The sequence below is a fragment of the Sturnus vulgaris genome, chromosome 4 (genome assembly GCF_052056855.1).
Source record: "Sturnus vulgaris isolate bStuVul1 chromosome 4, bStuVul1.hap1, whole genome shotgun sequence".
In the NCBI taxonomy this organism is placed as follows: Eukaryota; Metazoa; Chordata; class Aves; order Passeriformes; family Sturnidae; genus Sturnus; species Sturnus vulgaris.
Genome location: NC_142246.1, coordinates 54,239,167 through 54,263,860, shown reverse-complemented (window position 1 = coordinate 54,263,860; position 24,694 = coordinate 54,239,167).

Here is a 24,694-nt window from a genome sequence, read left to right as displayed (position 1 = left end):
AGGTACAAGGTTCCGTCTTCCTGCACCCTGTAATTTCACACACTTCTCTTGTAAGTGCATGTTTGAATTTTTGCCCTCCAATATATTTAGCTGAGTACCAGTGACAGGTGCTGCATAACACAAACTGCAGCTGCCAAAGCTTCCCAAAGCAGATTGGTCCCTTCAGTGCTGCTAATTCTTTGCTGTTAACCTGAGTGATCAGACTGAAATCTGGAAAAGGAGCCCAGCCTACATCACTCAAAAGAAATCTCCTTTACCCTCCCCTGATCTCCTGCATCTGAAAGATTTCCAGCCAAGGTGCTGCCATCCGTGCTTACAAGAGGGAGGAGATTTTGTAGCTTTCCATCTTTTGTATTCTTTCATGTAATCTCTATTTATGTGGCCAAAGCACCAGGATTAGAAGAAATACACAAAAGTATTCCCAAAAGAAATAGCATAAGCAATTTGATTGCTTATTTCCCAGGAGCTCTCATCATGTTAAAACCTCCCGATCTCTAAAATCACTAGCTGAGGAAGAACAGATCATAAAAAAGCCAACTAAGAAAAAACCCCACAACAGAAATGGAAGAAAAAAATACAATCATACAGCTGTATCAGCTGGATTTGTGCTCTGGATCAGCTTCTGCTATTTAAATATGTATTGCTGGCAAAGATTTCTTAGTGTTGTGTTTATTCAGAGAGTTACTCTCAGTCAAATTACTGGCTAAAATCCAAGTAGGTAAATTCTGGTTCCTTTAACTCTTGAATATACCCATTTCAAAGCACTTACTCTACTTTCTGCTGGTTTTTTCTCTGCTAATTAATACCTTTCTATGACAAGACCTTGAAAATCCAAAACGTGCTATACAATTAAATAAGAAGCCACAGCATGGAGTCCTTGGATCCAGGCCATGCCATCCTTTCATTCAGATCTGAGCAGGCACAGGTTCCACCTTGACACACATTGGGTTGTAACCTAAACTGAGGGAAGATTGCAAGAGGCTTTGACCAGTGAGTTGAAAAGGTAACTTGGTGCTTGGGATTAATGATAAATATACAAAGATTGGATGCATAAACTGCGGCAAGGATGGTCCATGAATTTGTAGCTGGCATCTTGTGCCAGAAGCCCATTTCCAGGAAAGTATTGGCAAACACAGATTTACCTGATCTGTGGATATGTGGGTTGTAGAGAATGAGGAGCCATCCAGTTTTTCTCTGTAAATCTGTACACCAGGAAGAAGACATAGGAAACATGGCAGCAATCTTCCAACCATACTCTGTCTTTATTAAATATTTCCATGCTGATGGCTAGAAACAGGCCAAAGACACTCAAATACACCTGGATTTTATTTACTGCAACAACTGCACATTTGCCTCTACCAGTTCAAGGATGCTGCTATGAAACATGCACAAAGTAAGGAATACCCCTCTCCTAAAACTTGAAAACATCATGGAGTTGATGTTTCTGTAATACTTGTGTTCATCATTTATGGAGCACCATGATCAGCAGGGTAACCTGGAATACACAGACAGCTCGTTAGCACATTAGTTGTCATGGGGAATATAATTCTAGCTCCCATTTCTGGCAAATTAAATTTTATAATTAGTTGTGCTCTTCAACACATTATGTCCATCAGAATCAGATGTATAGTCTTGTCAGTAGACCTCAACTGTATAGAGAAAAATCTATGTAGAGAAAAATTTAGAGAAAATATACTCCATAGAACACAAAATAGTTTTGGAGATACTGTCCATATGAAAGGTTTTGACCCAGAGCTCCCACACTCTGTTGTCTCTTATCAGAAATGTGTCCTGCTCTTTTAATTTTTCTGGAGAGTATCATAAACTATGACATGGCTGCTCCTGATTATAAGAGGATCATTATTTGCTTAATCCTCTCACTGTGAATTTGTTTCCTGTTTCATTCTTTCTCTCTCTTTTTTTTTTTTTTTAAGGGAGATTTTTATGAAAATACAAGGCTTTCTCTCTGACCTATTAACTACTCCCACATTGCTCCTTGACTTTCTATCTCATCATGGGTCTTAATCTGACCTAAGATACCATATCTTGCCAGTGTAGATTGGTGGCTAATAAGCTGTAACAACCTAGATATTTTAAGAGTTATATATTGCTTCTGAACAGATGTGACAAGATAAGATTTAATCACTGCAGCGTTCTTGACATCCACTGGGCTAAATGTCTAAAAACCACCACTCGTATCAGAAATGCATGATTGCAAAAGAAAAAGGAAAATAAAAAAGATTATTTGCCTCTTTCTTTGACTGCTGTGGAAACAGACATGCAGCTGCTCTTTTTCATTACTGTGTAGCAGACTGAGCATAGTATTCATTGTTGAGTAAAATAATTGCAGGAAAAAAAGGAGAGATGAAGAGAGAAGAAAGACTTGCTTAATGAAGATAATTTGTTTGGAACTGAGGAATCTGTAATCCTTCCATCCATGCCTATTGTTCACTTGCACGTAGTTGCTTCCTCATAGCTAAGAATAATCTTACAGGCTTTTTTTTTTTTAATCAGAGAGAACCGGAATTTTTATAAATTTTGCATTTATGGTGTGTATTCTTCTGTGCCCCCTCTCAGATGGCATTGGTGTGTTACTTGACTACTAAGAAGTGATATCTGACACAGGAATGGAGTGGGGGCAGGGCAGGGAACTGACTTTTTCAGTCCCTGACCATGCAACCACATCTGGAATTGTGGGATGTCTACAATAAATCCCATCTTCTTATCCTGCATATGAAATAGAACTCAACTAATGACCATATGGAGCAGACTAAAGCAAGCAGTCTAATTTACTAAAGGCAGGGGGGGAAAAAAGGAAATTTCTTGCTTAATTAACAAGGGCAGAAATACAGCAACAGACAGTATAACAGGAGGACCATATTTAAGGCATCTCCAATCAAATGTTTTAATGGCATATAAGACCCAAGGGAGCTCTAAAAACGCCTGGCACTGCTAAAGTATTTGTAATATGGTTTTGCTTTTTAAAGCATTTTGGGTGTTTTGAAAATCATCACTTATTAGGAATATCTTGATTTTTCTCTGTCCAACTTGCAATGCCTACAAAGGGGATGATGTTTATGGCTCTGTACAGTAATTACATAATTATGGCAAGGCAGAGCAAGACACACTCTCAAAAAAATCAAGGCATCCTGGCCTTGATTGGAGGAAGATATCACATGAGCTGAAGGACAAGGCAAATCCAATGTCTGCTTGTTCCCCAGTGATACCCAAGAAACATTATCTCACCTGGGACAGCAGTCTGTCATCATCTTAGCAGCTGTAAAAGCAACTTTCAAACATCATCCTTGGCCTGCGTGGGCACTGCTTCACCATGTACTGTGCGTCCTTGCTTTTGATTCCCTATCCAACCCAGGCAATTCCTTTGATTACCACTGCAGCCCTCAGAAGCCTTTTGTTTTCTCATATATTCAAATTAGTCCTCTGGATGACTACTGCATGAAAGTGTGTTTTTCCTGTTAAAGCACTAGTTTTTAACTGATTCTTTTTCCACAGCTGCTGTGAACCTTGTGAAGTATGCTGTACAAACACATAGGAAAAGGCACTTCTTTTTCAGGGAAAGCTTTCCGTCTAAGAATCAAAGCAGCAGAAAAGTGATTTGTATAAACCCAGGGAGACAGTGAATATAACATAAAGAATTTAAGAAATTTTAAGTTTGAAGGGCTTTTTGCTGCTTTTTTTCTGTATCAAGATAATGTAACAATGGGAAATTAGTGAAACCTGAAGCATTTCAGATTTTTTATTTTGCTTTTTACCTATGACCCTTGAATATTTTAAAATGCAGGAAACAACACACTGCATTTCTTTGTATTCCTGACAGCCCTCCTTCAGCTTCTCTGCCACCCCAGCTTGGAAACCATTTTCTGTGTTGTCACATATATGACACTTGGATTATGTATAGCAAAATGTAATTAAAGACACATATTGCACGGGAGAGGTAGAGTCACCAAGGAAAAGAAGATTTGCCAACCCTGAAATGAGGATTAAGGAAGAAGGAGGTTTGCAGAGACTTGAATACATTAATTTTCCTAGCAGCTTACAGAGCAATTCAGTGAATTCTATTGTGCAGAGTGTAGTTAGCACCTTCCTTGACCTGAAATCAAGAAAAAAGAGTGTACCTGTGTGGAGTCAGATGAAAGAATATGTTATTGCAGAGTCAAAGAACAAATATCCTAGTCTTGAAAAGAAAAGCTGATAGACTGTAGCCAAGGATTAAAGTGGCTATGTCCTGAGGGAAAAAAACATTCCATCTCATTCTTTGGGACTGTAGTTAAGTGACAATTAAATGGTGAATGAGATTATTTTCCCAAATCACATTGTTTCGCAGTGCTTGTTGGACTTTTCTTGCCTTGGACTCATGATGAACTAGATCTGGAAATAAGACAGAAATACCACTCCAGTGTTATCTCTGAGCTGTTCAGTCTCAACTCTGAAACCAGCCTCAGAGGTGGCACAAAGAATAAAAACATTCTGTGTGAACATCTGTAACAGAAGGAAATTATGATTTAGGAGCTATGCTGGAACAGGAAGGCATGTTCTCTGTTATTCTCCATTGTATGTGTCTGTCCATCAATTTGTATATTTTATTCATCTTTTGAATTTCTGTGTTTGTGTTATACTACAGACTTTGCCAGTAGGATAATGAAATACACGCAAAGGAACAGAGGGAAAAATCACATCACTACAATGTAATGATTTTAATTATTTTCATGATTAATTATTTAAATCTCTATTGCTTTACTTATTAGACCTGTGAACAAACAAATAAAAGCAGAGATGATGTGCTGATCAGAAGATTGTGTGGCAGTAGAAACATTTATCCCAGCCCAGAAGCTACTGAGCAGATGATATATTACTGAGCAGCAAATACACAGAACAAGGCACAGACAACCATAAAATTCTGATATCTGCAATGGGGAACACTATATTTCCCTCTGAGGCCATAAAGACATTGCTTTTGTCAAATAAATATGTAATCAGCCACTGCTGCAGCACAAAAAGGACTCCAAAAGACAACTGAGCTGTGAGAGAACTTCAGGAACTGGAAACACTGATATGGTTCACTGGAATCAACTTCATTTAGTTTAAACACTAAAGGATTATTGTTTTGCAGCTTTGTTTCTCCAGACAGGCACAGGTCTGCTTCCAGCTCTGGCAGGAGGCTCTGCACATCCTCAGAGGGCTGATTCTTTCTGAAGCCTTTCTTGTGCTGCCTTCCCAAGAGCTGCCCAGCCTATCCCCAGCTGCTTTTGATCCGTGGGGAATAGCTGTCCCAGTGGGGTGGGTACAGAATTTCCTGCTAGTCCACAGTGGTTGATCATGTGTTAAATACGAGCAATTTTGTGTTGTGTTGCTCAAGTGTCTCAGTCACAGGCCAGGTGTGTTTTCTTCATGCTGAAAATCCTTGATTTCACAGGAGCCCACATGATATAACACTGCTCTTCCTGGACATGTTGAAGTTAATTTGTAGAGTGTAAGGAATGAAAAAAAATAAGTGCAGCCAGACTGAAGTTCAATGAAACTTGCATTTTGTCCTGTCAATTGTGCATGCATAAGTGATTACCTTTTGAATAATGATTAAGGGTTTTTCAAATTCAGTGATTGAGGACTGAGATTTCTTTCAACACACTGTTTGTTGGGAAAGTGAGAGCATTTCCGTCCAAACTTTGCACCCTGCTGTACAGCCCACATGGGTTCATTTAATTTGATTCTACAAACACAGGTGAGTGGGAGAGAGTAGAGAGTAGATGACTTCTCCTTTTCCTTTTTTTTTGTTTGCCTGAATTCTCAGTAGTGCTGTTGGGACAGTAATGTGAGGATCCATGGAAGGAAAAGCACTTGATTTAGGCATTGATTTAGGAATTGATTTTGGTGTGGCCTGTGAGATATGTCCCCCTTTGGCCCTCTCCCAAGAAACAGCACAGCACCTGAAGTTTGGTCCTGCTGCTGGTGCATCCTTTGGGATGCTGCAGGTCCTGGGGAGTTTGGTGGTGCTCTCTCTCTCCCCCAGACCTTGTACACTAACCTTGGGCTCTTTTGCACCAAGGGCTGAGGCTGCTCTGCTGTAGCACTCACAGCCCCAACCTTACAGTGCAAAAAGTTCATGTCTAGAACCAAGAAACTTGGATCCTCCTGCTTTTGCCTGTCTAATAGGACAGTTACCCAGGGCAGCCTTGCATGCAGCAAACTTTTCCAACACCTTTCTTTTCTCCATTGGCAGTTTTATTCTGGTTCACAATCCTCTGGTCAAGCAGTTTAGGATGTGTAGCTTTAAACTTTGAGTTTAAAGAGCATAAGTATGGACTATACTGGAAAATGCAATGTGTCTTTGCTGAACTGCATAGCCTGGGTGTCTTGATCGCACAGAAGATCATTATGCTTGGCTTATCAGAATAATTACACTATCAATGACCTTCACTAAGAAGGTCAGATCCTTTCTGCTTATCTCCCAATTTAGTGTTATCTTTTTCATGCACCTTACGCTGGCACTGAAGTAATCCATGCAATGCAATTAGCAGGGAATGGCCGTGAGTTTTACCTCCAGAAGTAGGGAAAAAAGGTAGGATTTCTCTAGCACACTCTTGACTATTCACTAATTAGCTCCTGTTGTATCATTAACATCAGATATGGGTCTCAGGAAATTAAGGGTAGCTGACACTGAAAGTAGACTACTCAGCATTAATTCCCATACAGCCAGTGCTATCTGCAAAAGTTTCTGTCTATTCTTATAATGATTTATCTTAAATAGTACTAATCATCTCAGGGGTTGCAGAAACTATGAGGGGATTCTTAAATTATTATTGTTGTTGTTGTTATTTTTCTTTAACCCTCTACTAATAACTGCTAATTCACAATTCATACTCTAGAATGAGAATGCTAAGAACATACTAATCTGAAAGATCATACTGATCTGAAAGAACTGACTGATCATGTTGTAGTTATTTTTTTAGAGAAATGGTGTGGAAATGCTGGACTTTAATCATACCAAATGCTATGTAATATTGTATACTCTGAAACATCATGTACTACATTGATCAAACCAGATCCCCACGATGAAGGTGTCTGTGCTTCAGTTCCTTTCTGAATAATAGAGATACTATCATCCCCTCAACTCACAAAAAGTGCAAAGAAAATGGATTTTTTCAATGCACCCAGATTGTTAGCGTAATGAGATTCTAGTCCTCACCCCCAACTTGCTGTAATATCTGATTCCTTTCCCTTTTATTTATTCCTATTTTGATCTTAGAATTCACCCCTTTAAAAAAGGCACTTGTTCAAAAGTCCTTACAAAAATTAAGAAGTGTGGTCCAATATTGAACAATTCTTTTATGCTGAATAAAGATTTCTACTTTCAGTTTAGTTAACCATCTTTTGTGAAAGAAATGAACATGTTATATCCATTTTGAATGGTCTGAAAACTTCCCCTTTTCTATTTTACAGCAAATTGTGTTAAATTCAGCTTCGGGGGAAAAACCCACACCTGAAATATGCTAAAAATGGTCACAGCTGAGTAGGCAACCCTACTTGGTAATAAAAAAAAAACCAAACACCCTTGTGAATAATTTCAGCTGGGAGATATAAACAGAGTCCTGATTCAGGTGAGAATAAGCCTCTGGGGCTTGCTTTTTGAGTATAGAAGAATTTCTCTTTTACAATTTGAGGGCTTCTGTGCCCTGACCAAAGGAGGATAAGAAAAGGTTTGTTATTTTCTTCTTTCTCTTTGTCTGCAGGTGCAGTTGTACTATTTTTTCCATTCAATCTGCGGAGAAAAGTTCTGGCTAAGTAGAACGGCTCTGTCATTTATTGTCCTGTGCTTGTTAAGTCCTGCAATGAATCTCAGGTGGAATGAAACAGAATGATCAGTCTTGGAAGAAATATGTCACCTTTTTTCAGCTTGAGATGCCTGGAAAAAGTCAGATCAGTTTGATTTCAACTTATAATGAGATTATTTTTAAAATTTGTTTTCTGTTGTTTTCAGTGGAAATGGAGTTTTAGTATTGTTTCTTTAAGGGCTCTAATGTTTTGATATCTGTCTTTACCAGTAACACATGGCTATATCATGAGTTTTTAATTAACAATATATTCCAGCTGAAAGAGATCTTCCTTTTCTTCATAGCCTCATATCCTGGGGAGGAGAGGTGTTTTTGTGAGTTGTGTGGTTGGTAGCTGGAGAGGTACTTGTGCTCATAGGTGTTTGTGCCCTTTGCAAGTGAGGTCCAAGGAGATGTGAGAGAACTGGGAAGAGGCTCCCTATGACAGCTCTCAGCATCCAGGAACTGCAACTCCAAGCAGTTAAGTGCTTTGTCTCCCTGCTCTTAAAGTGTTTTTTTCAAAGGCTAAAGCAGCAGTGCAAAGGTAAGTCTAGAATGATGAAAAGAAAATAGCTTCTTTAACTGAGTAGAAAGGGAATAAGGGAGAGATGCTGAGTTTCCCTGTTTTGCCTGGACTGAGTTGTAAGTGCAGAAAAATGATTACAGCAAATATTCAGCATTTCTGAAAGATAATTTTACATTTATTTATGTTTTTGAAATTGTTTTTGGTTTGGAATGTTTGCACAGTTGCCATGCAGGCTTGTGCTTATTTTCTGACTAGTCATTAAATTGGTAGACTTGGGAGATGGGAAATTTCACTCTATAATCTCAACTTGATCCATAATATTCCAGTTATCATAACACCTAATTAGGAAAATACAGAATTAAAATGCATTTTTATTTAGGAGGACTGAAACAAGAATGCAAAAGCAAACTAGAGAAGAACCAGTGAGAAGAGTTGTCCCTTAACATCCTAGCTCTACAAACTGCTTTTGAAATACAAGAGATAAATCTAGGTATTGGAAAGTCAGCTTAGGGAACAGCTGTGCATTAAGAGATGTCTAAGCTCCTTTCTCTGCAGAAGCAATTAGAAGCCTTTCCCATGAAGTTAATACTATTAATATAGCTGTAGTAGATTTTAAAGTCTAGGTCTAGGAAAAGAAGTGCTTTGTGTCTATACAGCCATTTGTTGATCAAATACTCCTAAGACAAAGCAGTGGGGAATTCATGTGTTTTGGATCACAGGTATTTTAGCTGTTCTCATACCCTATAATGCAAAGGAATGAGAAGATGGCTACTCTTTGATTCAGTTATGTACCTATACAAAATATCTTTGCTATGTAAAATGTATATATATGTAGATTCTCATATTTATTTGTATGCATCAATAGACACAATATTCAAGCAAGGGTCTTTGCCCCAGGGTCTCCTTACCTAACTTGTCATTCCTTCCAGCAGAACAGCTCTCCCAGCTTTCAGGGGTTTGATGGATTTCTTTTCCCTTCCATGCTTCGTTTGTTCTCCTTCCCCAGGGTGTGTGCAGTGGGTGATGAAGTCTAAAATGAAGGATGTGCATGGCTTTCTGAACATGCTTGTGCAGAAAACTGACAATGAGAGGATGCTTGCTAGCTCTCTCTAAAACTTCCTCCTTACTGTTCTGTATTTCAGATCTCCAATTCTATTAACCACCTATTAAGCTTTGTTTTAAAAGTAGATTATTTTGAGTAATGAAACTTCTTATCCCTCAAAATTAAGTGAATGAAGTCTATATATCACACCGAGGGTAAAAAGTGGTGTTTTCTGCTGAGATGTGTATTGTATGATAGTGATGTAAATTCTCATTTAGTAGATTCCATTTCTAGTAATGAAGGGGTCACTATCATCTATTATGCCTTTTTGGGATGTTATTGCTCTCTTCCAAGATTATTTCTGCAGAGATATAATGAAATATAACTTATTGCCAGAGCAAAAATAGAACTTACAGAACACATGAGAACAGTTTCCCTCTGTTAGTGATTACTGGAAGGTGCCACTTTTTTCTTTCCAAGGATAGATGAGGTCCAAGAAGTCAGCAAATAAAGTGTCACAGTACATTTCTTTCCATATTCTGCCAAGGCGTCCTCAGATCTCAGAATTACTGTATTGCTGTGCTGTTGTTGCTCAAAGGCAAGGTTGTACTAGACTCCACCAGAAAGGGAAGCTGGATTTTCTTTTTCCCAGTGGTTTAAATTTTAGCTTGTTAGCTGCTGCAGAAAATACCAACTCATCTAAAAATTCTGGGCAACTTCCTGTATATGATGTCACCCACTTGCACCTGTTGTGCTGCAGTCTACTTTCTGAAGAAGAGGTTCTTCAGCCTAATAGATTGATGATGGATAATTAAATACATGCATGTGTGTATAATTATATATAATTATAATAATAATTGATCTCCCTATTTTAAGGTGACTTTCATGAGATGACCAACTTCATTGGAAAGAAAAGATAGAGTTAAAAAAAGACCAGTTGTTTTATTGTGTTCATTTGAAGCCTGTGGATCCACAGTCAGAAACAATCATGAGAGAGGTACTGAGGGAGTGATTACTTCAGCATTCCTGAAAATTGAGGGCTTGCCACAGGAATCCAAGGGGTTACTGATGTCAGCAAACTTGCCTCTCAGTCCCCTCAGAGCACAGGAAATGTAAGTTGGGGACAGACGTTGCCACTGGTGCCAAGTTGCCCTTCTGTAGGCTGGAAGGGAATTTAGTTAGGAGCTAAGCAGCAAACATGAGATTTTTCTACCTGGTGGCTGGGCATTTTGATGATGCTGGCTCTAAAAATAAAGCTCTTTGTTTCACGTGATAAACAGTTTATAAAATTAAATATTAAATGATAGTGATCCGTTTGGATAACGTGAGAAGATACTCTTCTCTGTAGCCACAGGAAAAAAGGAAATAATGTGTTCCAAATGCTTGACTTGAATTATGGCTGTGAGTGTATTTTGAGTATTCTGTCCATTATGAATAAGAGTCCTTTGCCAATCTTATGTAAAATTTTGACCTGGAGTGAATGTAAGTGATTCTTGGGAGACGTTCTCTGCGATCTATGGAAACATCAATGGAATAGGTAAAACTTTTCTTTAGACTCTGCTTCAATATTTTGTCCTTTGACTTGGTAAGTCAACACAAAAAGATTTAAGCATTAAAAATAGGATCTTGTTTTCAACTAGACTTAATTGGTACAATTAATGAGCTCAGTGGAGTTCTCTAGACTTGTATATTGTGAATTTTTTTTCCATTTGGTGATGGATCTGTGTTTTCCTGGGGTTTTCTCATTTCCATCTCCTTTCTCCTGCAGAAAACATAGATTGCTTTTTCTTCCTAGCCCCCTGCCTATTGCTTATTAAATGCAGCATGAAAATGAATAACATCAAGGTCGAAGTATTCTGAGTAATCAAGAAAGCTAATTATGAACTTTAGTATTTACTTTTAAGAGCAATTAGTCATTAGAACAAAAATGCCTGGAGGGAAAAAAAATTGATTTTCCTTCATTTGACATCTTTAGATCTGGATATATGTTTTACTGTTCAAGCAAAAGCTAATTTTAATGTAGACACGTCTAGATGAGATTTTAATCTAGTCTAGTAAAGTAGGTGAGCTCACACAAGGCATTTATAATAACACCATTTGGGTAGTGAATTTAGACCTATCAGTGCTAACATTTTATTCTTTGATCAGCGAAGGTAACGACCAGATTGTACTCATAGAGGAGGATTAAATGCCATTTCCTGTTCTAATGGAAATAGTTGTCAGAAAGGAGTAGTCATCTACTGTGGTCAGTAAAAACTCATAAAAACCAATTATCTGTACTCAAGATGGAACAGGGAAAAGTATCATGTGAGATGGCTTTGGCAAACTCAGGAGGTTTTCCCAAGTTTAGGAACTAAAGGCTTTGTACCAAACTCAAATACGTTTTGCAATTCAGAAAGGATGATTGGACTGTGTTGCCTAGTTGAAATATTTTACTATTCCTGGGCCTTATCAGGGCAGTTTTTAATTTTTTTTTATTGTTATGAAGTGAGTTTATTAGCAAGTTTCTGATAGCTAAATTGGGGTGATGGGCATTTTAAAGATATTTGGTGTTTGTCCCTGTGGAATGAGATGCAAAAAGATCTCCTTTGTGTTATGTCAGCGTGACTGTGTGTCACATTGTCACTACACTATTTCAAGTGCTGTTGACCTCTCTGAGAGCGGGCAGAGGAGAGTCGGTGTTGAAATTGCCCACATCCTTTGGTCTGTGCCAGTGCTGTGACAGCTCTGTGGAGAGGGATGGCTTGGGGAGTACATCTTGAACTACAGGATGTGAAAATGATTTAGTTTTCTTTTGTGTAGACAAAATGCACAATATCTAGCAGTGCAGCCAGGCTCAGGGTGATTATTTTTGTGCTTCTTTTCTATACTGAATACCATCTGCTTCTGAATGAACTATAAGGAAATTTTTGGTCTATCACATATTTAGCGTCTGTAGAGCTGACATGATTCTTTATTGACTGGTAGACTAATTTCTGAATGTATCAGGTGTAATAAATCCAAGCCATGTAAATGCATGTTCAATGAGAGCTGGAAAAAAACTGTCTACTCCTGTGTGATAGGCTGGAGCAGGATTGGAAGAAGCTGAGTGTACTTTGGCAGAAGGGATGTAGCAGGTGCCTAGAGCACTTCCTTTTTGATGGGGTTTCCTGCAGCAGAGAATTATCTCAAGCACAGCATAGGTTCCCACTGATGAAGCAACTTCCCACTTGACCCAAGCATTTCTTACAAACCCAGTTCTTCCCTGTCCTATGCATCTCAGTTGCAGACATAAAGCACCATCCAAAACCACTCCTCCCAGCTTTGTTCTCTAATACAAACATGGTTTCTGTAAAGCAGACAAAAACTTATGCTTCTGTAAACAATGCTAATGGGTGTTTTTAGAATTACTTATGTGTGGGTGCAGTGATTACAGGAATAAGCAAGAAATGCTGTAGACTTGCATCTTCTGTGTCCAACCTCCTCCCATGCAGAGGACTGCCTTGCAGCCTCCCAGTACCTTGTGCTGACAGTCTGTCTGCCAGTGTCTGTCTGCATCTCTTTCAAGGTGCCTCGGGTTGCTGGAGATCTGAGGGACAGCCTCTGGCTATGCCAGGGGTCATGCTTGAGGCAGAGCTGTTGTACAGTCTCCAAGCTTGGTCTCTGGGAGAGCCCTGGGGAAGTCTGATGTGATAAAGATGCGGTTTTAATTTATTTTTTTAACCTCCTTGGAGAGTGCTGGGAGTCAGCTTGCTCTGGAAGTCCATGAATGACTGACATTGCTAAAGAGGAGACTTTTGCTCAAAATGAGGTTTTCTAGGCTCACTGTAATGTTCCCAGGCTGCTCTAGGGTAAGTCCAGCATCAGGCAGTTTAGGATGGCTTACCTTGAGCCTGTTCTCATGGGTCAATATTTATCCAGCTCTCTGCATCTGACACTACAGTTGTTCACTTTGGTTTTCCCTAACAAACTGCCTTGCAGTGGTCTCATAGAGGTGGAGTAAGCACATCCAGAATTATCTATTGTCAGTGGGCACAGGGACTTCCAGACCTCCTATGTCTTCTTTTTCATTGATAGGAATGAAACTGCTCAGTAGGTTTCAATAAACAAAAATGAACTGGGGAAAAACCAAATTTGACCCAATTTCTTATCTTCCAGCTCCTGGTAACACTTTCCAAGTGTTTTTGTACCGTTGCTTCAACTTGTTTAGTCTCTATGGTGGAATATATCCAACCCATGAGTGTGTGGGACTACCTGAGTAAGTAACATAATGATCTAAACCGTGGCTGATTTTCTGTTATGCTGTTTCCTACCCAAAAAGAGTAAAACTAGAGGAATTTTTTACTTTTTACTGCTACTTTATTTCAATCAATGCAAAATTGCTTATCACAGAAATATTTTTAAATATGAGACAGTATCTTTGCCCAACTATAAACAGAGGTATGAGTACCCCCAATCCATGAAAACCACTGCCACTCCAGACCTCTGGACCTTTTCTTGTGCTTGTAACCACAAATCACCCTGCAGCCATCTGCACCCATCAGCTCATTGTTATAAGTATAAAATGGACTGTAAATGGGTTAAGTGAGACACGGGCCCATCTTCTCATGTGCTTGAAATAACAATAGAAGCAGTTGACTGCATTTTCTGTGAATACACTTGGTCTTGTTTATGTGCGTTCTCTACTGCAGCAATTGCTGCTCTGCTTTGCTAAAAAGATGAAATACAAAAATGCTATGTCAAGTGTCATCTGATTTATAATGGATAGTTTGTGAATGAAGACAAACTGTGAGCTTTATGAAAAGCAGAATATTGAGTAGAATGAATCCCAAGGATAAGCATTCATTTGTTTTGTGAATTTTATATCTAAGTCATAAATAAGGCATAACAATTTAAATCTCCCTTCTGAATTAATCTGATATGGCTCTGAAATAATACTGATAGTTATGCTCCTTTTCTTTCCCTTCAGTGCCTACATGAGCACTGTCTATATTGCCCTTTGTGCTGTGCAATTATCTAGTGGCATTAACTGCTGCGCTTTTAAAATAGTTTACCATTAATTCACATTTCCTGTGATTTGCTTATGTGGTAAATCCATACACAACTACAAGAAATATCCAAGTCTATTTATGAGCCCTTAAGCTCACACAGTTATTTTAAAGTGTACTTTAATTCAGATATTACTATTGTTGTTTATTCTATTACATTGTAATTAGATTCCACAATTAATTTTATTATTACTAACCTCGCATGAACTTTCTAAATACCTCATATTTGCAGCAAATACATATGGATGGATAGTGATCTGGAAAAAAAAATAAGGCTTGAGCTTTCAGCAAAGCGACTTGAGAGGCATTATGGAAACACCCCCTCCCCTTTTTTTAGAAAACAATTAATGTATATGCAACATTTCACTATTTAACAGACATGCAGATTAAAAAGAAAATCCTGGCAAAGGCTTGCTCATCATGAGCTGGTATCTGCAAGATTTTTTTTTTTTAATGTAGACAAAACTGTAGATAGAAACAGCTGCTATTTAGGATTATTTGAAGTTCCCTGAACAGGTAAAAGAAAGCTCACAGGGAGAGGAGTGACGTTAAGTTCTAAGGAAAATATGGTTGGTACTTGAACTTTGCTAATGAGGCAATTGTTTAAAGTTGGAGGCCAACACTAAAGCAGCAGAAAATTGGCAAAGAAGAAACAAAAATCGAAAGCGTTTTGTGCAGCTTCTGTATTTGTAAGTCAGAATACAAAGCTGCTCCTACTTTGTTCAGGAATGGGAGGGGATACTAAGGCTTTGTTTTTTCTGCAGTTACTCCTGCTCGTTCCAGGCAGGCATAAGGGATATTTCAGTGGCTGAAGGGGAGTTGATAAGAGTCAAATTCATACAGACTCTGAAGCAGCCATCACCTCCCGGGACCTGCCAAGTAGAAGCCATGGGCAGGATTTTTCTTGGAGCACCTCAAGAGTCAGGGAAAACTGAAGGATGTCATCTCTCTTGCTCCTTCCAAGCACCAGCTGAGTCAGTGCAACTGGTACAGTATTGTAGGCACCGAGAATAATCTCAGTTGTTTAAATTATTCTTGTATAGAGTGAGGAAGCCCATGTATAATGTAATCATGTTGATGATTTTAAGAGTAAAAGATAAAACAGCATTCTGAGCATTCTTAAAAAAAAAAAAAATTAAAAAAATCTGTGGTATCTTTCTTCTTAATTTCCCCACGCTTCTTAATTTGCATGTCAAATAAAACCTCCCTGACTGATTTTGATGACACTGCAAGCATTTAGCTCTGAAGACAATCAGTGTAAATTGTCACATGTTATCAGATAAGCACTGACAAACTACCTAACCATGTGCTGCACAGTCTAATGTGTAACGATTTTTCTCATGAAATTAAGAAAAATCGAGATTGCTACAAAACTGTGCCTTTTGTTTGGAACATGTTATGTGCAGTGCTGGAAAATGAGAGTTAGGTCAGGGAATGTGACTGAGCTTCCTTTTCCCTCTGCCCCTAAGGCCTATTTAGCCTTGAGACATTTACCATATGCCACAGATTATTTTAACCATGAGTGCTCCATATCTTTATGGATATGGAGCTACCACTGGGCTTTCACAGTTACTGGACTTTCAAGGTTATTTTTCTGAACCAGTCAAAGAATTATGCTGATATTGCAGACATGTCAATCCTGATCTTAGCATTGTTTTTCCTTTTTTTTTCCTCTCATGAATAAATTTAAGTATCTGTGAACAGCCATTTGCTACCTTGCAGTGTGAACTTGAGGCAAAGAGAGCAGAGGATGTGCGTGTATATATTGCCTGGCAGGGGGTATGTCTTTCTTTAAACTATGGGAAATGTAGATATTGCATTTTCATATTAGGCACATTGAGCTTTAGAGCTTTGTTTCCAGTCAGTTATCCTACTTGGTGAGGTGAAGCAATCCGTACTAAAGGTATTTTCCAGCAATATCTTTGCAAATGTCATAGAAACCACCTTTTTATTGTTGGCAATTATTTTTCCCAGTGGAATGACATCCTGGTCTTACATGACAAAACAGTAGGAAGGTGCAAAATTTGCCTTGTCAACTCTGATAGACTTGATTGAATGCACAGCAACAAAGAAAAATATATATGCTTTCTTTTCCTAGGATTTTTTTTTTGCATAATAAGACATAATTTCACCTTTTGCTATATTGTGTTAGCAGAAAGAGGGAAATATCTCAGATGTGCAATGCTATTATTAGATGTTACCTATAAACATGCGTTTGCATTAGTTTGATGTGCTGATATAGCATTTGTTATAAGTTTATTTTCTCCTAAGAAAGATGTGGTCTTTTTTTTTCATAAATGGCATTTGCGGGTGCGTGTTTGTATTCATTTAACAAGGAATGAGAAGATGAAAAGTCATGTACAAGTTTTACTTAATTTAAAAGGTAAGCTTAAACTGCTTAAGGTTTGGTAACAAAAAAACTACCAGAGCAAGAGCTTTTTCTCTGGCCCGTTCCCAGGATTTTCTGAAGAGCCTCCTTGTCTTCCTCGTCAGTTGTCTGAGTGTGGGGTCACTTCCCCATGGCTGGAGGGCTCATGGGGAGCCCGTCACATGAGGCAGGAGTGCTCCTCAGCTTCAGTACTCAGAGAGCCTTGTGGCCTTTATCCCTCAGCTGCAAAGGGGCCAGGGAACAAATGACAAATAATGTGAAATGTTTGCCAACACACTGCTGTCATTGTGTGAATAGAATGCTGAGCTCCGTGTAGCACGTACACCTCTTCTCCCTGTTGATAAGAAATTATTTGGGTGCTAGTAACTTGCTGGCTGACTGGTGTCAGAGCATTGCTTAACAGCTCCTGCCCACAGATGTTGCTTTTTTGCCTTTTCTTTGGATGCAGATACACTCGAAATACTGCAGAGGACCACCATGAAATTTTGTTTTAAGGGCTTGCCCCAGGTGCTGCCTGCAACCTGTGCCTCAGGGTGAAGGAAGAGGCAGGACAGTGAGAAACTGTGCCCAGACACCCTGTACCAGATGGGTGCTTAGAGGAGAAGCACTGGGAGCCCATCAGGACCATTGGGCTGAATAGGGCCCATCTCTCCTCTCCTCCCAAGCACCCACCTGTGCACTCAGCCTGGCCTCTCCCACTGGCGTGGGAGGTGCTCCAGTCACAGGGATGCTGCTCACTTTCCCAGCAGGCAGACAAACTTGAATGTCTGGTTCTGCCCTGGTTCACACGCTCTGCTCGCTAAAGAGATCAAAGCACATTTATTTCTGGCACAGGACTTGATATAGATTCCTGTGGCTGTATGTAGGCAGGGCATGGATGGACTCTGTGACCATTGCAATAACCCCAGATCCGCCAAGATGTCAACACCCCCCCACCACACCTTTCGGGAAAGCAGTCTTTCTTTTATCTAGCAGATCAGCTTTCTCTAACAATTAGTTGGTAATGATCAAAGACATTAAATTCTCTTGACTATTTGTTATTTTTGAGGTTTTATGGATTACGTGATCTCAGATTTTCAGGCATCCATGTGAAATAGTTGTGAAACAAGATGATAAACTGACTCATTTTAAGCCGTGCCATAAAGCATGGCTTGATTCAGCTTTGAGTTTCAGCTGCGTCTAGCTGTAGTTATAACCCAGTGGTGAATCACTATCCCTTGGTCACTGGCTCTTTTGGTGTTGTTTGGGATCTGTGACTAGAAAAAAATAGGTTTGCAATAGTTAGAAATTTCCTGTTGCTTGGTCCTAACCTGTTGTAGTTAATTATCTGTGTTCCTACCATTCTAATGTTGGAATAGTTTTATTTGTTAGTTTTTCTTACTTTCCTAAGAATTTTTGCCAGCTTGTGAAGAGGCTGGTTAGTTCACAGCCTATCCCCCACAGCTCTCCACCACATCACAAGCTCTGTCATGTGTTAGGGCGACTGGCACTGAGTCATACTTTCTTTTACTGTACCTGTACTGTATTTTTTCTTCCATAATCAACTTTACTCATTCTTTCTTGCCTTTTCTTTATTCAAGTAATAATTCACATGCTAATGGGATTTTGTTTGAGCCTGTTTCTCAAAGAGTAGTTCTTAGCTGAAGTTTGTCTATACTTTCCATTATAAAGATCTGTTTAGATCTGAGGTGGTTTTTTTCCAATAGCTGACATGGGTAATCAGCAAGCAATGTGCTTGTTAAAATAGCTTGTCAAAAACTGAGTAGGATGCCTGTACTATTTGCAGTAGTTTACCAGAGACAAAAGCAGTGTTAGAGCTCTCATGCTAAAGCCATTGTTCTTTCCTTTGCTGCATCATTCTATACGGTAATCCCCCTTTGACAGGGGATGATTTGACATCTTCGAGGGTCCACAGACAAATGTCATGGTAAAGGTGCTCCAGGGCTTGCTGAGTAGCCAGGATGCCCAGCACCACCATCTCGGGATTTCCCCCTGTGTCTGAACACATTCAGGTCAGCATTCAGGTCTCAGTTGGGCATCCAGGCTCCTTTGAAAAAACTTGAAGAAAGTTAGAGAAATGGATCCTCTCAAACCAGGAAAACCCATATTGCTTGCAACAGCTAGGAAGTGAATTCTGAAAGAAAGAACTGGAGTTCTCACTTTGTCTTCCTTTTCCTCTTCTCCTCTCACTCCTCTTCCTTTGGAGTCCAGTGTGACCCTTTTCTGGGGGTTTATTTCAAAATGTGGCATTAGTTAGATACATCTTTGAGTAGCTCTGCTTTGAGCAGGGTTTTTGCCAGGTGTCTTTCTGAGATCACTTCTGACCTAAATAATTCCTGCCTAGGGGAAACTGGGTGGAGGGACATAGAACTTTGCTGTTTCTAGTGGCTTGTGATTAAAGCAGCAGCGTATAGAGACCCAAGTTCTCGTTCCTGTCCTGCCTGTTTCACAAAAACATGAATCCCTCTGTTCTACTCCTTAAGGGGCTATCCTGACTAACAGGTTAATAGATGCTCAGATCCCCTTAGGTTTCTTTGTCTGGAGGAGTTTACCTTGAGAAAGATATTGGCTCCATAGGTTGTTGCAATTCCCTGCAGATGCAGAAGACTGGGTAAATAAATGTGGAGTTAGTAATGAGGTGTACACAGGGAAGAATAGAAAATAGCTTTCCAGTTAGTGTGCTTACCTGAATCAGATAGCTGGGTTGAGGGGGATCTGAATGTGATTCTCTGGCTTCACTGCAGTAGTTTTGATATTTACTATGCCTTCAAAAGCTTTCTAGCTCTTCGGGGGACATCCCTATATATGCTATAAACTGCATATCAATGTCAAAAACATGTGTACAAACCACAGTAGCATGGTTTGTACAGAGGGATAGCACCAATCCCTGAATGAAGCTAAAAGGTGCCCTCCTTTTTCCTGGCAAATGTCACCCTTGGCATGACCACCATGAGTGCATGAGGTTTTCTGCCTGTTTTTATCTTGTTTTGCTTTGTTTTTTTTCAAGAAGAAAGTCTGACTCTACAGTGTCAGGAGACTTCCTTTTATAAATACTGCAGTTATGGGCACTAATGTGTTTTACAACCAGTGCTGAATATAATTTTTTCTTTAACTGCTGGGTAAATACTAGAATCTGAGTTTCTAGAAATGTATGATGCAGTAGGTGAGAGCATATCCCCACAATACGGTAAGATTGATCCAAATAATTCTGTGTAAATTTCTGAACTTCTAGACATGTGCATACATAAAATTCCATTGATGTAATGGGTTTTCTACTGCAAAGGAAAATGTTTGGTTTGGATTTTTTCCCCTCTGGTTTGCAGGTGTAAAATATTTCAGTATGCACTTTAATTGTAAACCAATTGACTAGTTTATATGAAATGTAAAACCAGTATTTTCAGGCATTTCATTGGAATAAAAAGAACTCTCCTGCAAGAACAGCTTCAGCCCTCAGCCCAGCTCACATGCTTAGCTAGATTAATATGAGTGGAATTGAAATACGTGAGCCTGGGTCAAGTCCAAGTCAAAATTAGACTGCAGCGAATCTAACATTGAAGTCAAAGGTAATTTTCCAATTGATTTTGGTAGCTACAGGATGTTAAAGCCAAGAAAGGCTCTGATATTTTTGAAAAAAACTGATATTTCTGTTAATAGTGCTGTGTTGAGGATATACCTGCTTCAGATTTTGCCACCTATTTTCTGTGCCGGGCACGGGGAAGGTGCAGGCAGCAGGCTGGGAGAAAACGACTGAACCCAGCATTTGAGGGTAGATTCTAGGGTAGCATCCTCATAGTAGGCTGGTTATGGAATTCAAGACTCAAGAGCGAAACTGGCTCTTCTAGGAACACACTGAAATACCTCATCACTCTTCTGATGAAACAAACAACCTATTTCTACACTAGAGCACATCCAGTGGCATTATTTCCCTCGCTGTGAAGAGAACCTGCGAGATCCTTTTATATAATTGGGTTGCTGGGCTTTTTCACACTAATTAAACAGAAAATGTTTTGAAGTGAAGTCAGTCACTCTCCCTGGCACGTTGCCATGTGGAATGGTGCAGGGGCAGGCACACTCACAGCTCTCTTCACTGGCTACAGTGCACAGAAATTGGTAGGGAAAAGGCTCAGCAGAAAATGGCTTGTTCTGTGGAGATGTAAGTAATAGCAACATTAGACCAATAAAAATCAACAGTGTGATTTTTATGTGCAGCTGTAATTATTTCCCACTAAAGGAGGTGCGGGAGGAGTACAAAGGCGGTGATTCCCATCGCTAGCAGCCTGCCTAGCAGAACGCCTGCCTCCTCCTCACTGCCTCTCACAGACACACATCAAACAATCGCATTAGCACTTCTGCTGCCTTTCTTCTCCCACCCCCTTTTTTCACACTATTTAAGAGCTAAAGCAGAGTGGTGTTGATAGTTGAGCCTAACAGTGAGTTTTGTTTGAACACAGCTTATCCTATCAATGATAATTCAGAAATTTCTGCACGCATTTTGAAGGCAAGTTTAAGTAATTTTTGAAGATGGATTTCTCCATTCGCAAATAGTAAATAATTTGTTCTGTTTAGTGCTTCTAAAAGCGTGTCTTTGTGGAAAAGCTTGCTGTGAAAAGTTGGAATAGGATAAAATTCTGCCTCTAATCACAGAGATGGGCTCTATGCGTTTGTGGATTTAGAATATGTAAAGTTCTAGAAGACACTTTTATATCTTTCATGTCTTTTTAAAAATTAAAATACCATCATTACAGAAGAACAAATTTTAATACCTCATCTTTATTGCCACATTTACTACTGTAGGAGCAATTTTAAGGAATTACTGTTTAGTAACTCCAGGTGCTTTCTAAAGACAACTGCTTTTTCTTTTTCCTTGACATGTTTTTAACAGTTTTTCGATCAGGCCCCAAATATGTGTAATTAGCTTTCCATAAAAGCTGTTAGAGTGTAATCGTCCTCCCATCTGGATTTTATGTTCTGGCTATTAATGCTACAGATGCTTTAAAATATACAGCTCCACACCCTCCTCTGATCCTAATAGCTAAGGCCTAAATTCCATTTTATTTTTGAAGAGGCATGGAGAAATTCTTGGGATTTCCTTACATACACCTTACAGAGGGGATGTGTTTAGTACTGTGGTTATAGATAATTCACCTAGTGATATGACTCCAGTGCTGCTGCTACTAAAATTACTAGGATCTTTGCCATCAAGTTCAGCATATACAAGTTTGTGTTCTTCACTTATGTAATAGCAAAATATATGCATGTTTGCTTATCAGCTTCCCTAGCACGCTTTCTCTTTGATTGAGTCAGTGTGTCTCCTGCAAGGCTTCAGGTGTTGTGGTCTTACATAATCAGATGATGACCATAATTTCTAAATAAAATCTGTGGGCATAATTTGGTATTTTGAGTGGTCCCACTTTTGCAAGAGGAAATACAGACTCAAGAGAAAGTATAGTCTTGAAAAGAGCATTCATTTCAGATGGAATATTTGTGGAAGTCTGTGGGAGTTAGTATCCAATTTCTGGTATTTTAATAGGATTTAGGTCCCTAGATCCTATATGCTCTCTAGAATCTCTGACTTATTTACTCCTCAAGATTTGCAATGAAGATCAGAATCCTGGTGGGCTAAACCACAGACCCAGTTACAATTTCTGCCTGAAAGAATCCTCTATATATTACTTCAAACATAGGATCTGGTCAAAGCACAGAAACCACAGGTTTGTGTAAAAATGCCCTATACCCACATTATAGGAAAAAAAATAGTGTCCTTCTATAGTGTTTTGGGTTTTAATTTTTTTTTTTAAGATTATAATTTAATGAATAGAATTGTCTAATATATTTTTTTTCAAAGATTAATTCAGTATCTTGGAATTAACTAAAGGACATATGATTCCTCAGGTTTCATGGCAAGTATACTAATGTTTATTGAAGAGAGAAGCATTTAGGGACATAAATCCATGCTGCTTGTTGAGGCATAACTTACTGTTGCCCTTGGGAGCGAAAAACACACTGCATTTCTGTGTGTGTGTGTTAATGAACACATATTTAATATACTGGCATATTTTACTCACTGCAACACTCAGGTTTTCGTTTTCCATCTTTATTTAATGTCAGCTCCAATGGCACTAAGATGTCTGTAGTCCAGGTACAGATGTGTTAAAGTAACCTGCAAAAATGAACACTAAATAGAGCTAGTAAGAAATCTGTTTATTTCATAACTGTTCTCTACATGTAATCTCAGAAGGATCCTATTTATTGTCTGTATGTGGTTCGAAGGCTGTCATGATAAATAGAGAAGTATACTCAGGGAAGAGTAAATAGGGATATGAAAGTAAAAAAATGTGTGAATTATTGTCACTATATATTAGTGAAATAAGTCTTGTGTTTTAAACAGTTTTTCTTCATTATTTGCTTGTAAAGGGGGGGGTCTATTTAATAATGTTTGGGCACTACTGAACTCCAGCAATTTCTGGTACCTTTCTACATGTATCCTCTATGCTTCTGCATTTGCTAAAGCTTTTGAAATCCATACTACTGAAAATATGTCTGTTTAATAGCAGTTATCACATTGACGTCACTATAATCAGCATAAATTAAGAAATTATCCAGGGTGATGTTAACAGACCTTTATGGTGTCATCTTTCACATCATTTAAACATATCACCAACCGAATAGAAACTTGCACAGGAGAAGTGCAGTAGGGACCCAGTGCCTTTCACTGAATTGTCCTGTTAACATAGATCCTCTTTTCCAGATGCATATTTCCTAGGAAGGGATATGTGCTTTAGGGACCTGAGCCAAAATACAAGCCTGTTCAAATATTCAGAGCATGAGGTAACACTCAGCATTTCTATATTTGGGGAAGTGTGCTGATTTTTTTTCTCATACTAGCTATGGTAGAGCTGTACATCATGGGTGCTTGTGATGTTCACAAAAATAATACTGTGTTATTCTAGAGTGTGCAATAGAGTAATAAACATCCTTGAGGATGTAAGACAAAGCCTAATAAATTCATTAGGCAGACTAGACTTCCAGCCCCTAGCAGCAGACCTTGCACTTCAATCAAAATCACAACATGCATTTGTCTGTCCTTGATAGAGACTTGGAAACAGACTTCAAAATGAGATGCCTGAATAAAGAAAATGCCCTTGCTTTCATAAATACTAAGTATGAAGCTAGGTGTAATAGACGTGAATGTAGAAATGGAGGCATCTTAGCATGTCTTTGTGTCTCAGTTTGATTGCACATTGTGAGGCTTGGTGGCTCCATGCCTGCTCTCCTTGAGCCCTGTGATCACACCAGCCAGTGCAGTGGCTGATGAAGCAAACCCATCCCTGCTGTAATAGAAACCTGAAGTGAAATGCAAGGTACTAAACTCTTTTACACTTTGGTGCCAATTTGGAAATTTCCATGCAAACGCTGCTCTGTAAAAATGCAATCTCTGATTTACATAGACCTGCCTGAGATGGCATTACACATGGCAGTGGTGCTGTGGGGAGTGAGGTCAGGCTGACAAAGTGGTTTTGTTTTGTATTTTTGGTTTGTTTGTACGTTTTTTCTAACCTCAGGTCAGCAAGGGATTGACAATGCAATACTCTCAGCTCTTTTAGTCCCGAAAGTCCATTCTCTAGTTGCAGCCTCAGACAAGGCAGAGGAATATGCACTTTGTTTATGAACTATTGCACTATGGTGTGCCTGATTAATCAATCTGTCTGCTGCATAAAAAATTCAAAGTTTTGCATAAGTATAAAATGCACTAATTTTAACTTGGGCATATCTTTACTGCTGTATTGTCATTTGAGGGCTGCAACAGGTTGGTTTGTGTGACTACTAAAGGTGTAAAAACTGTGTTTTTTCCTATGCTTGGGGAAATATGAAGCTAGTGTT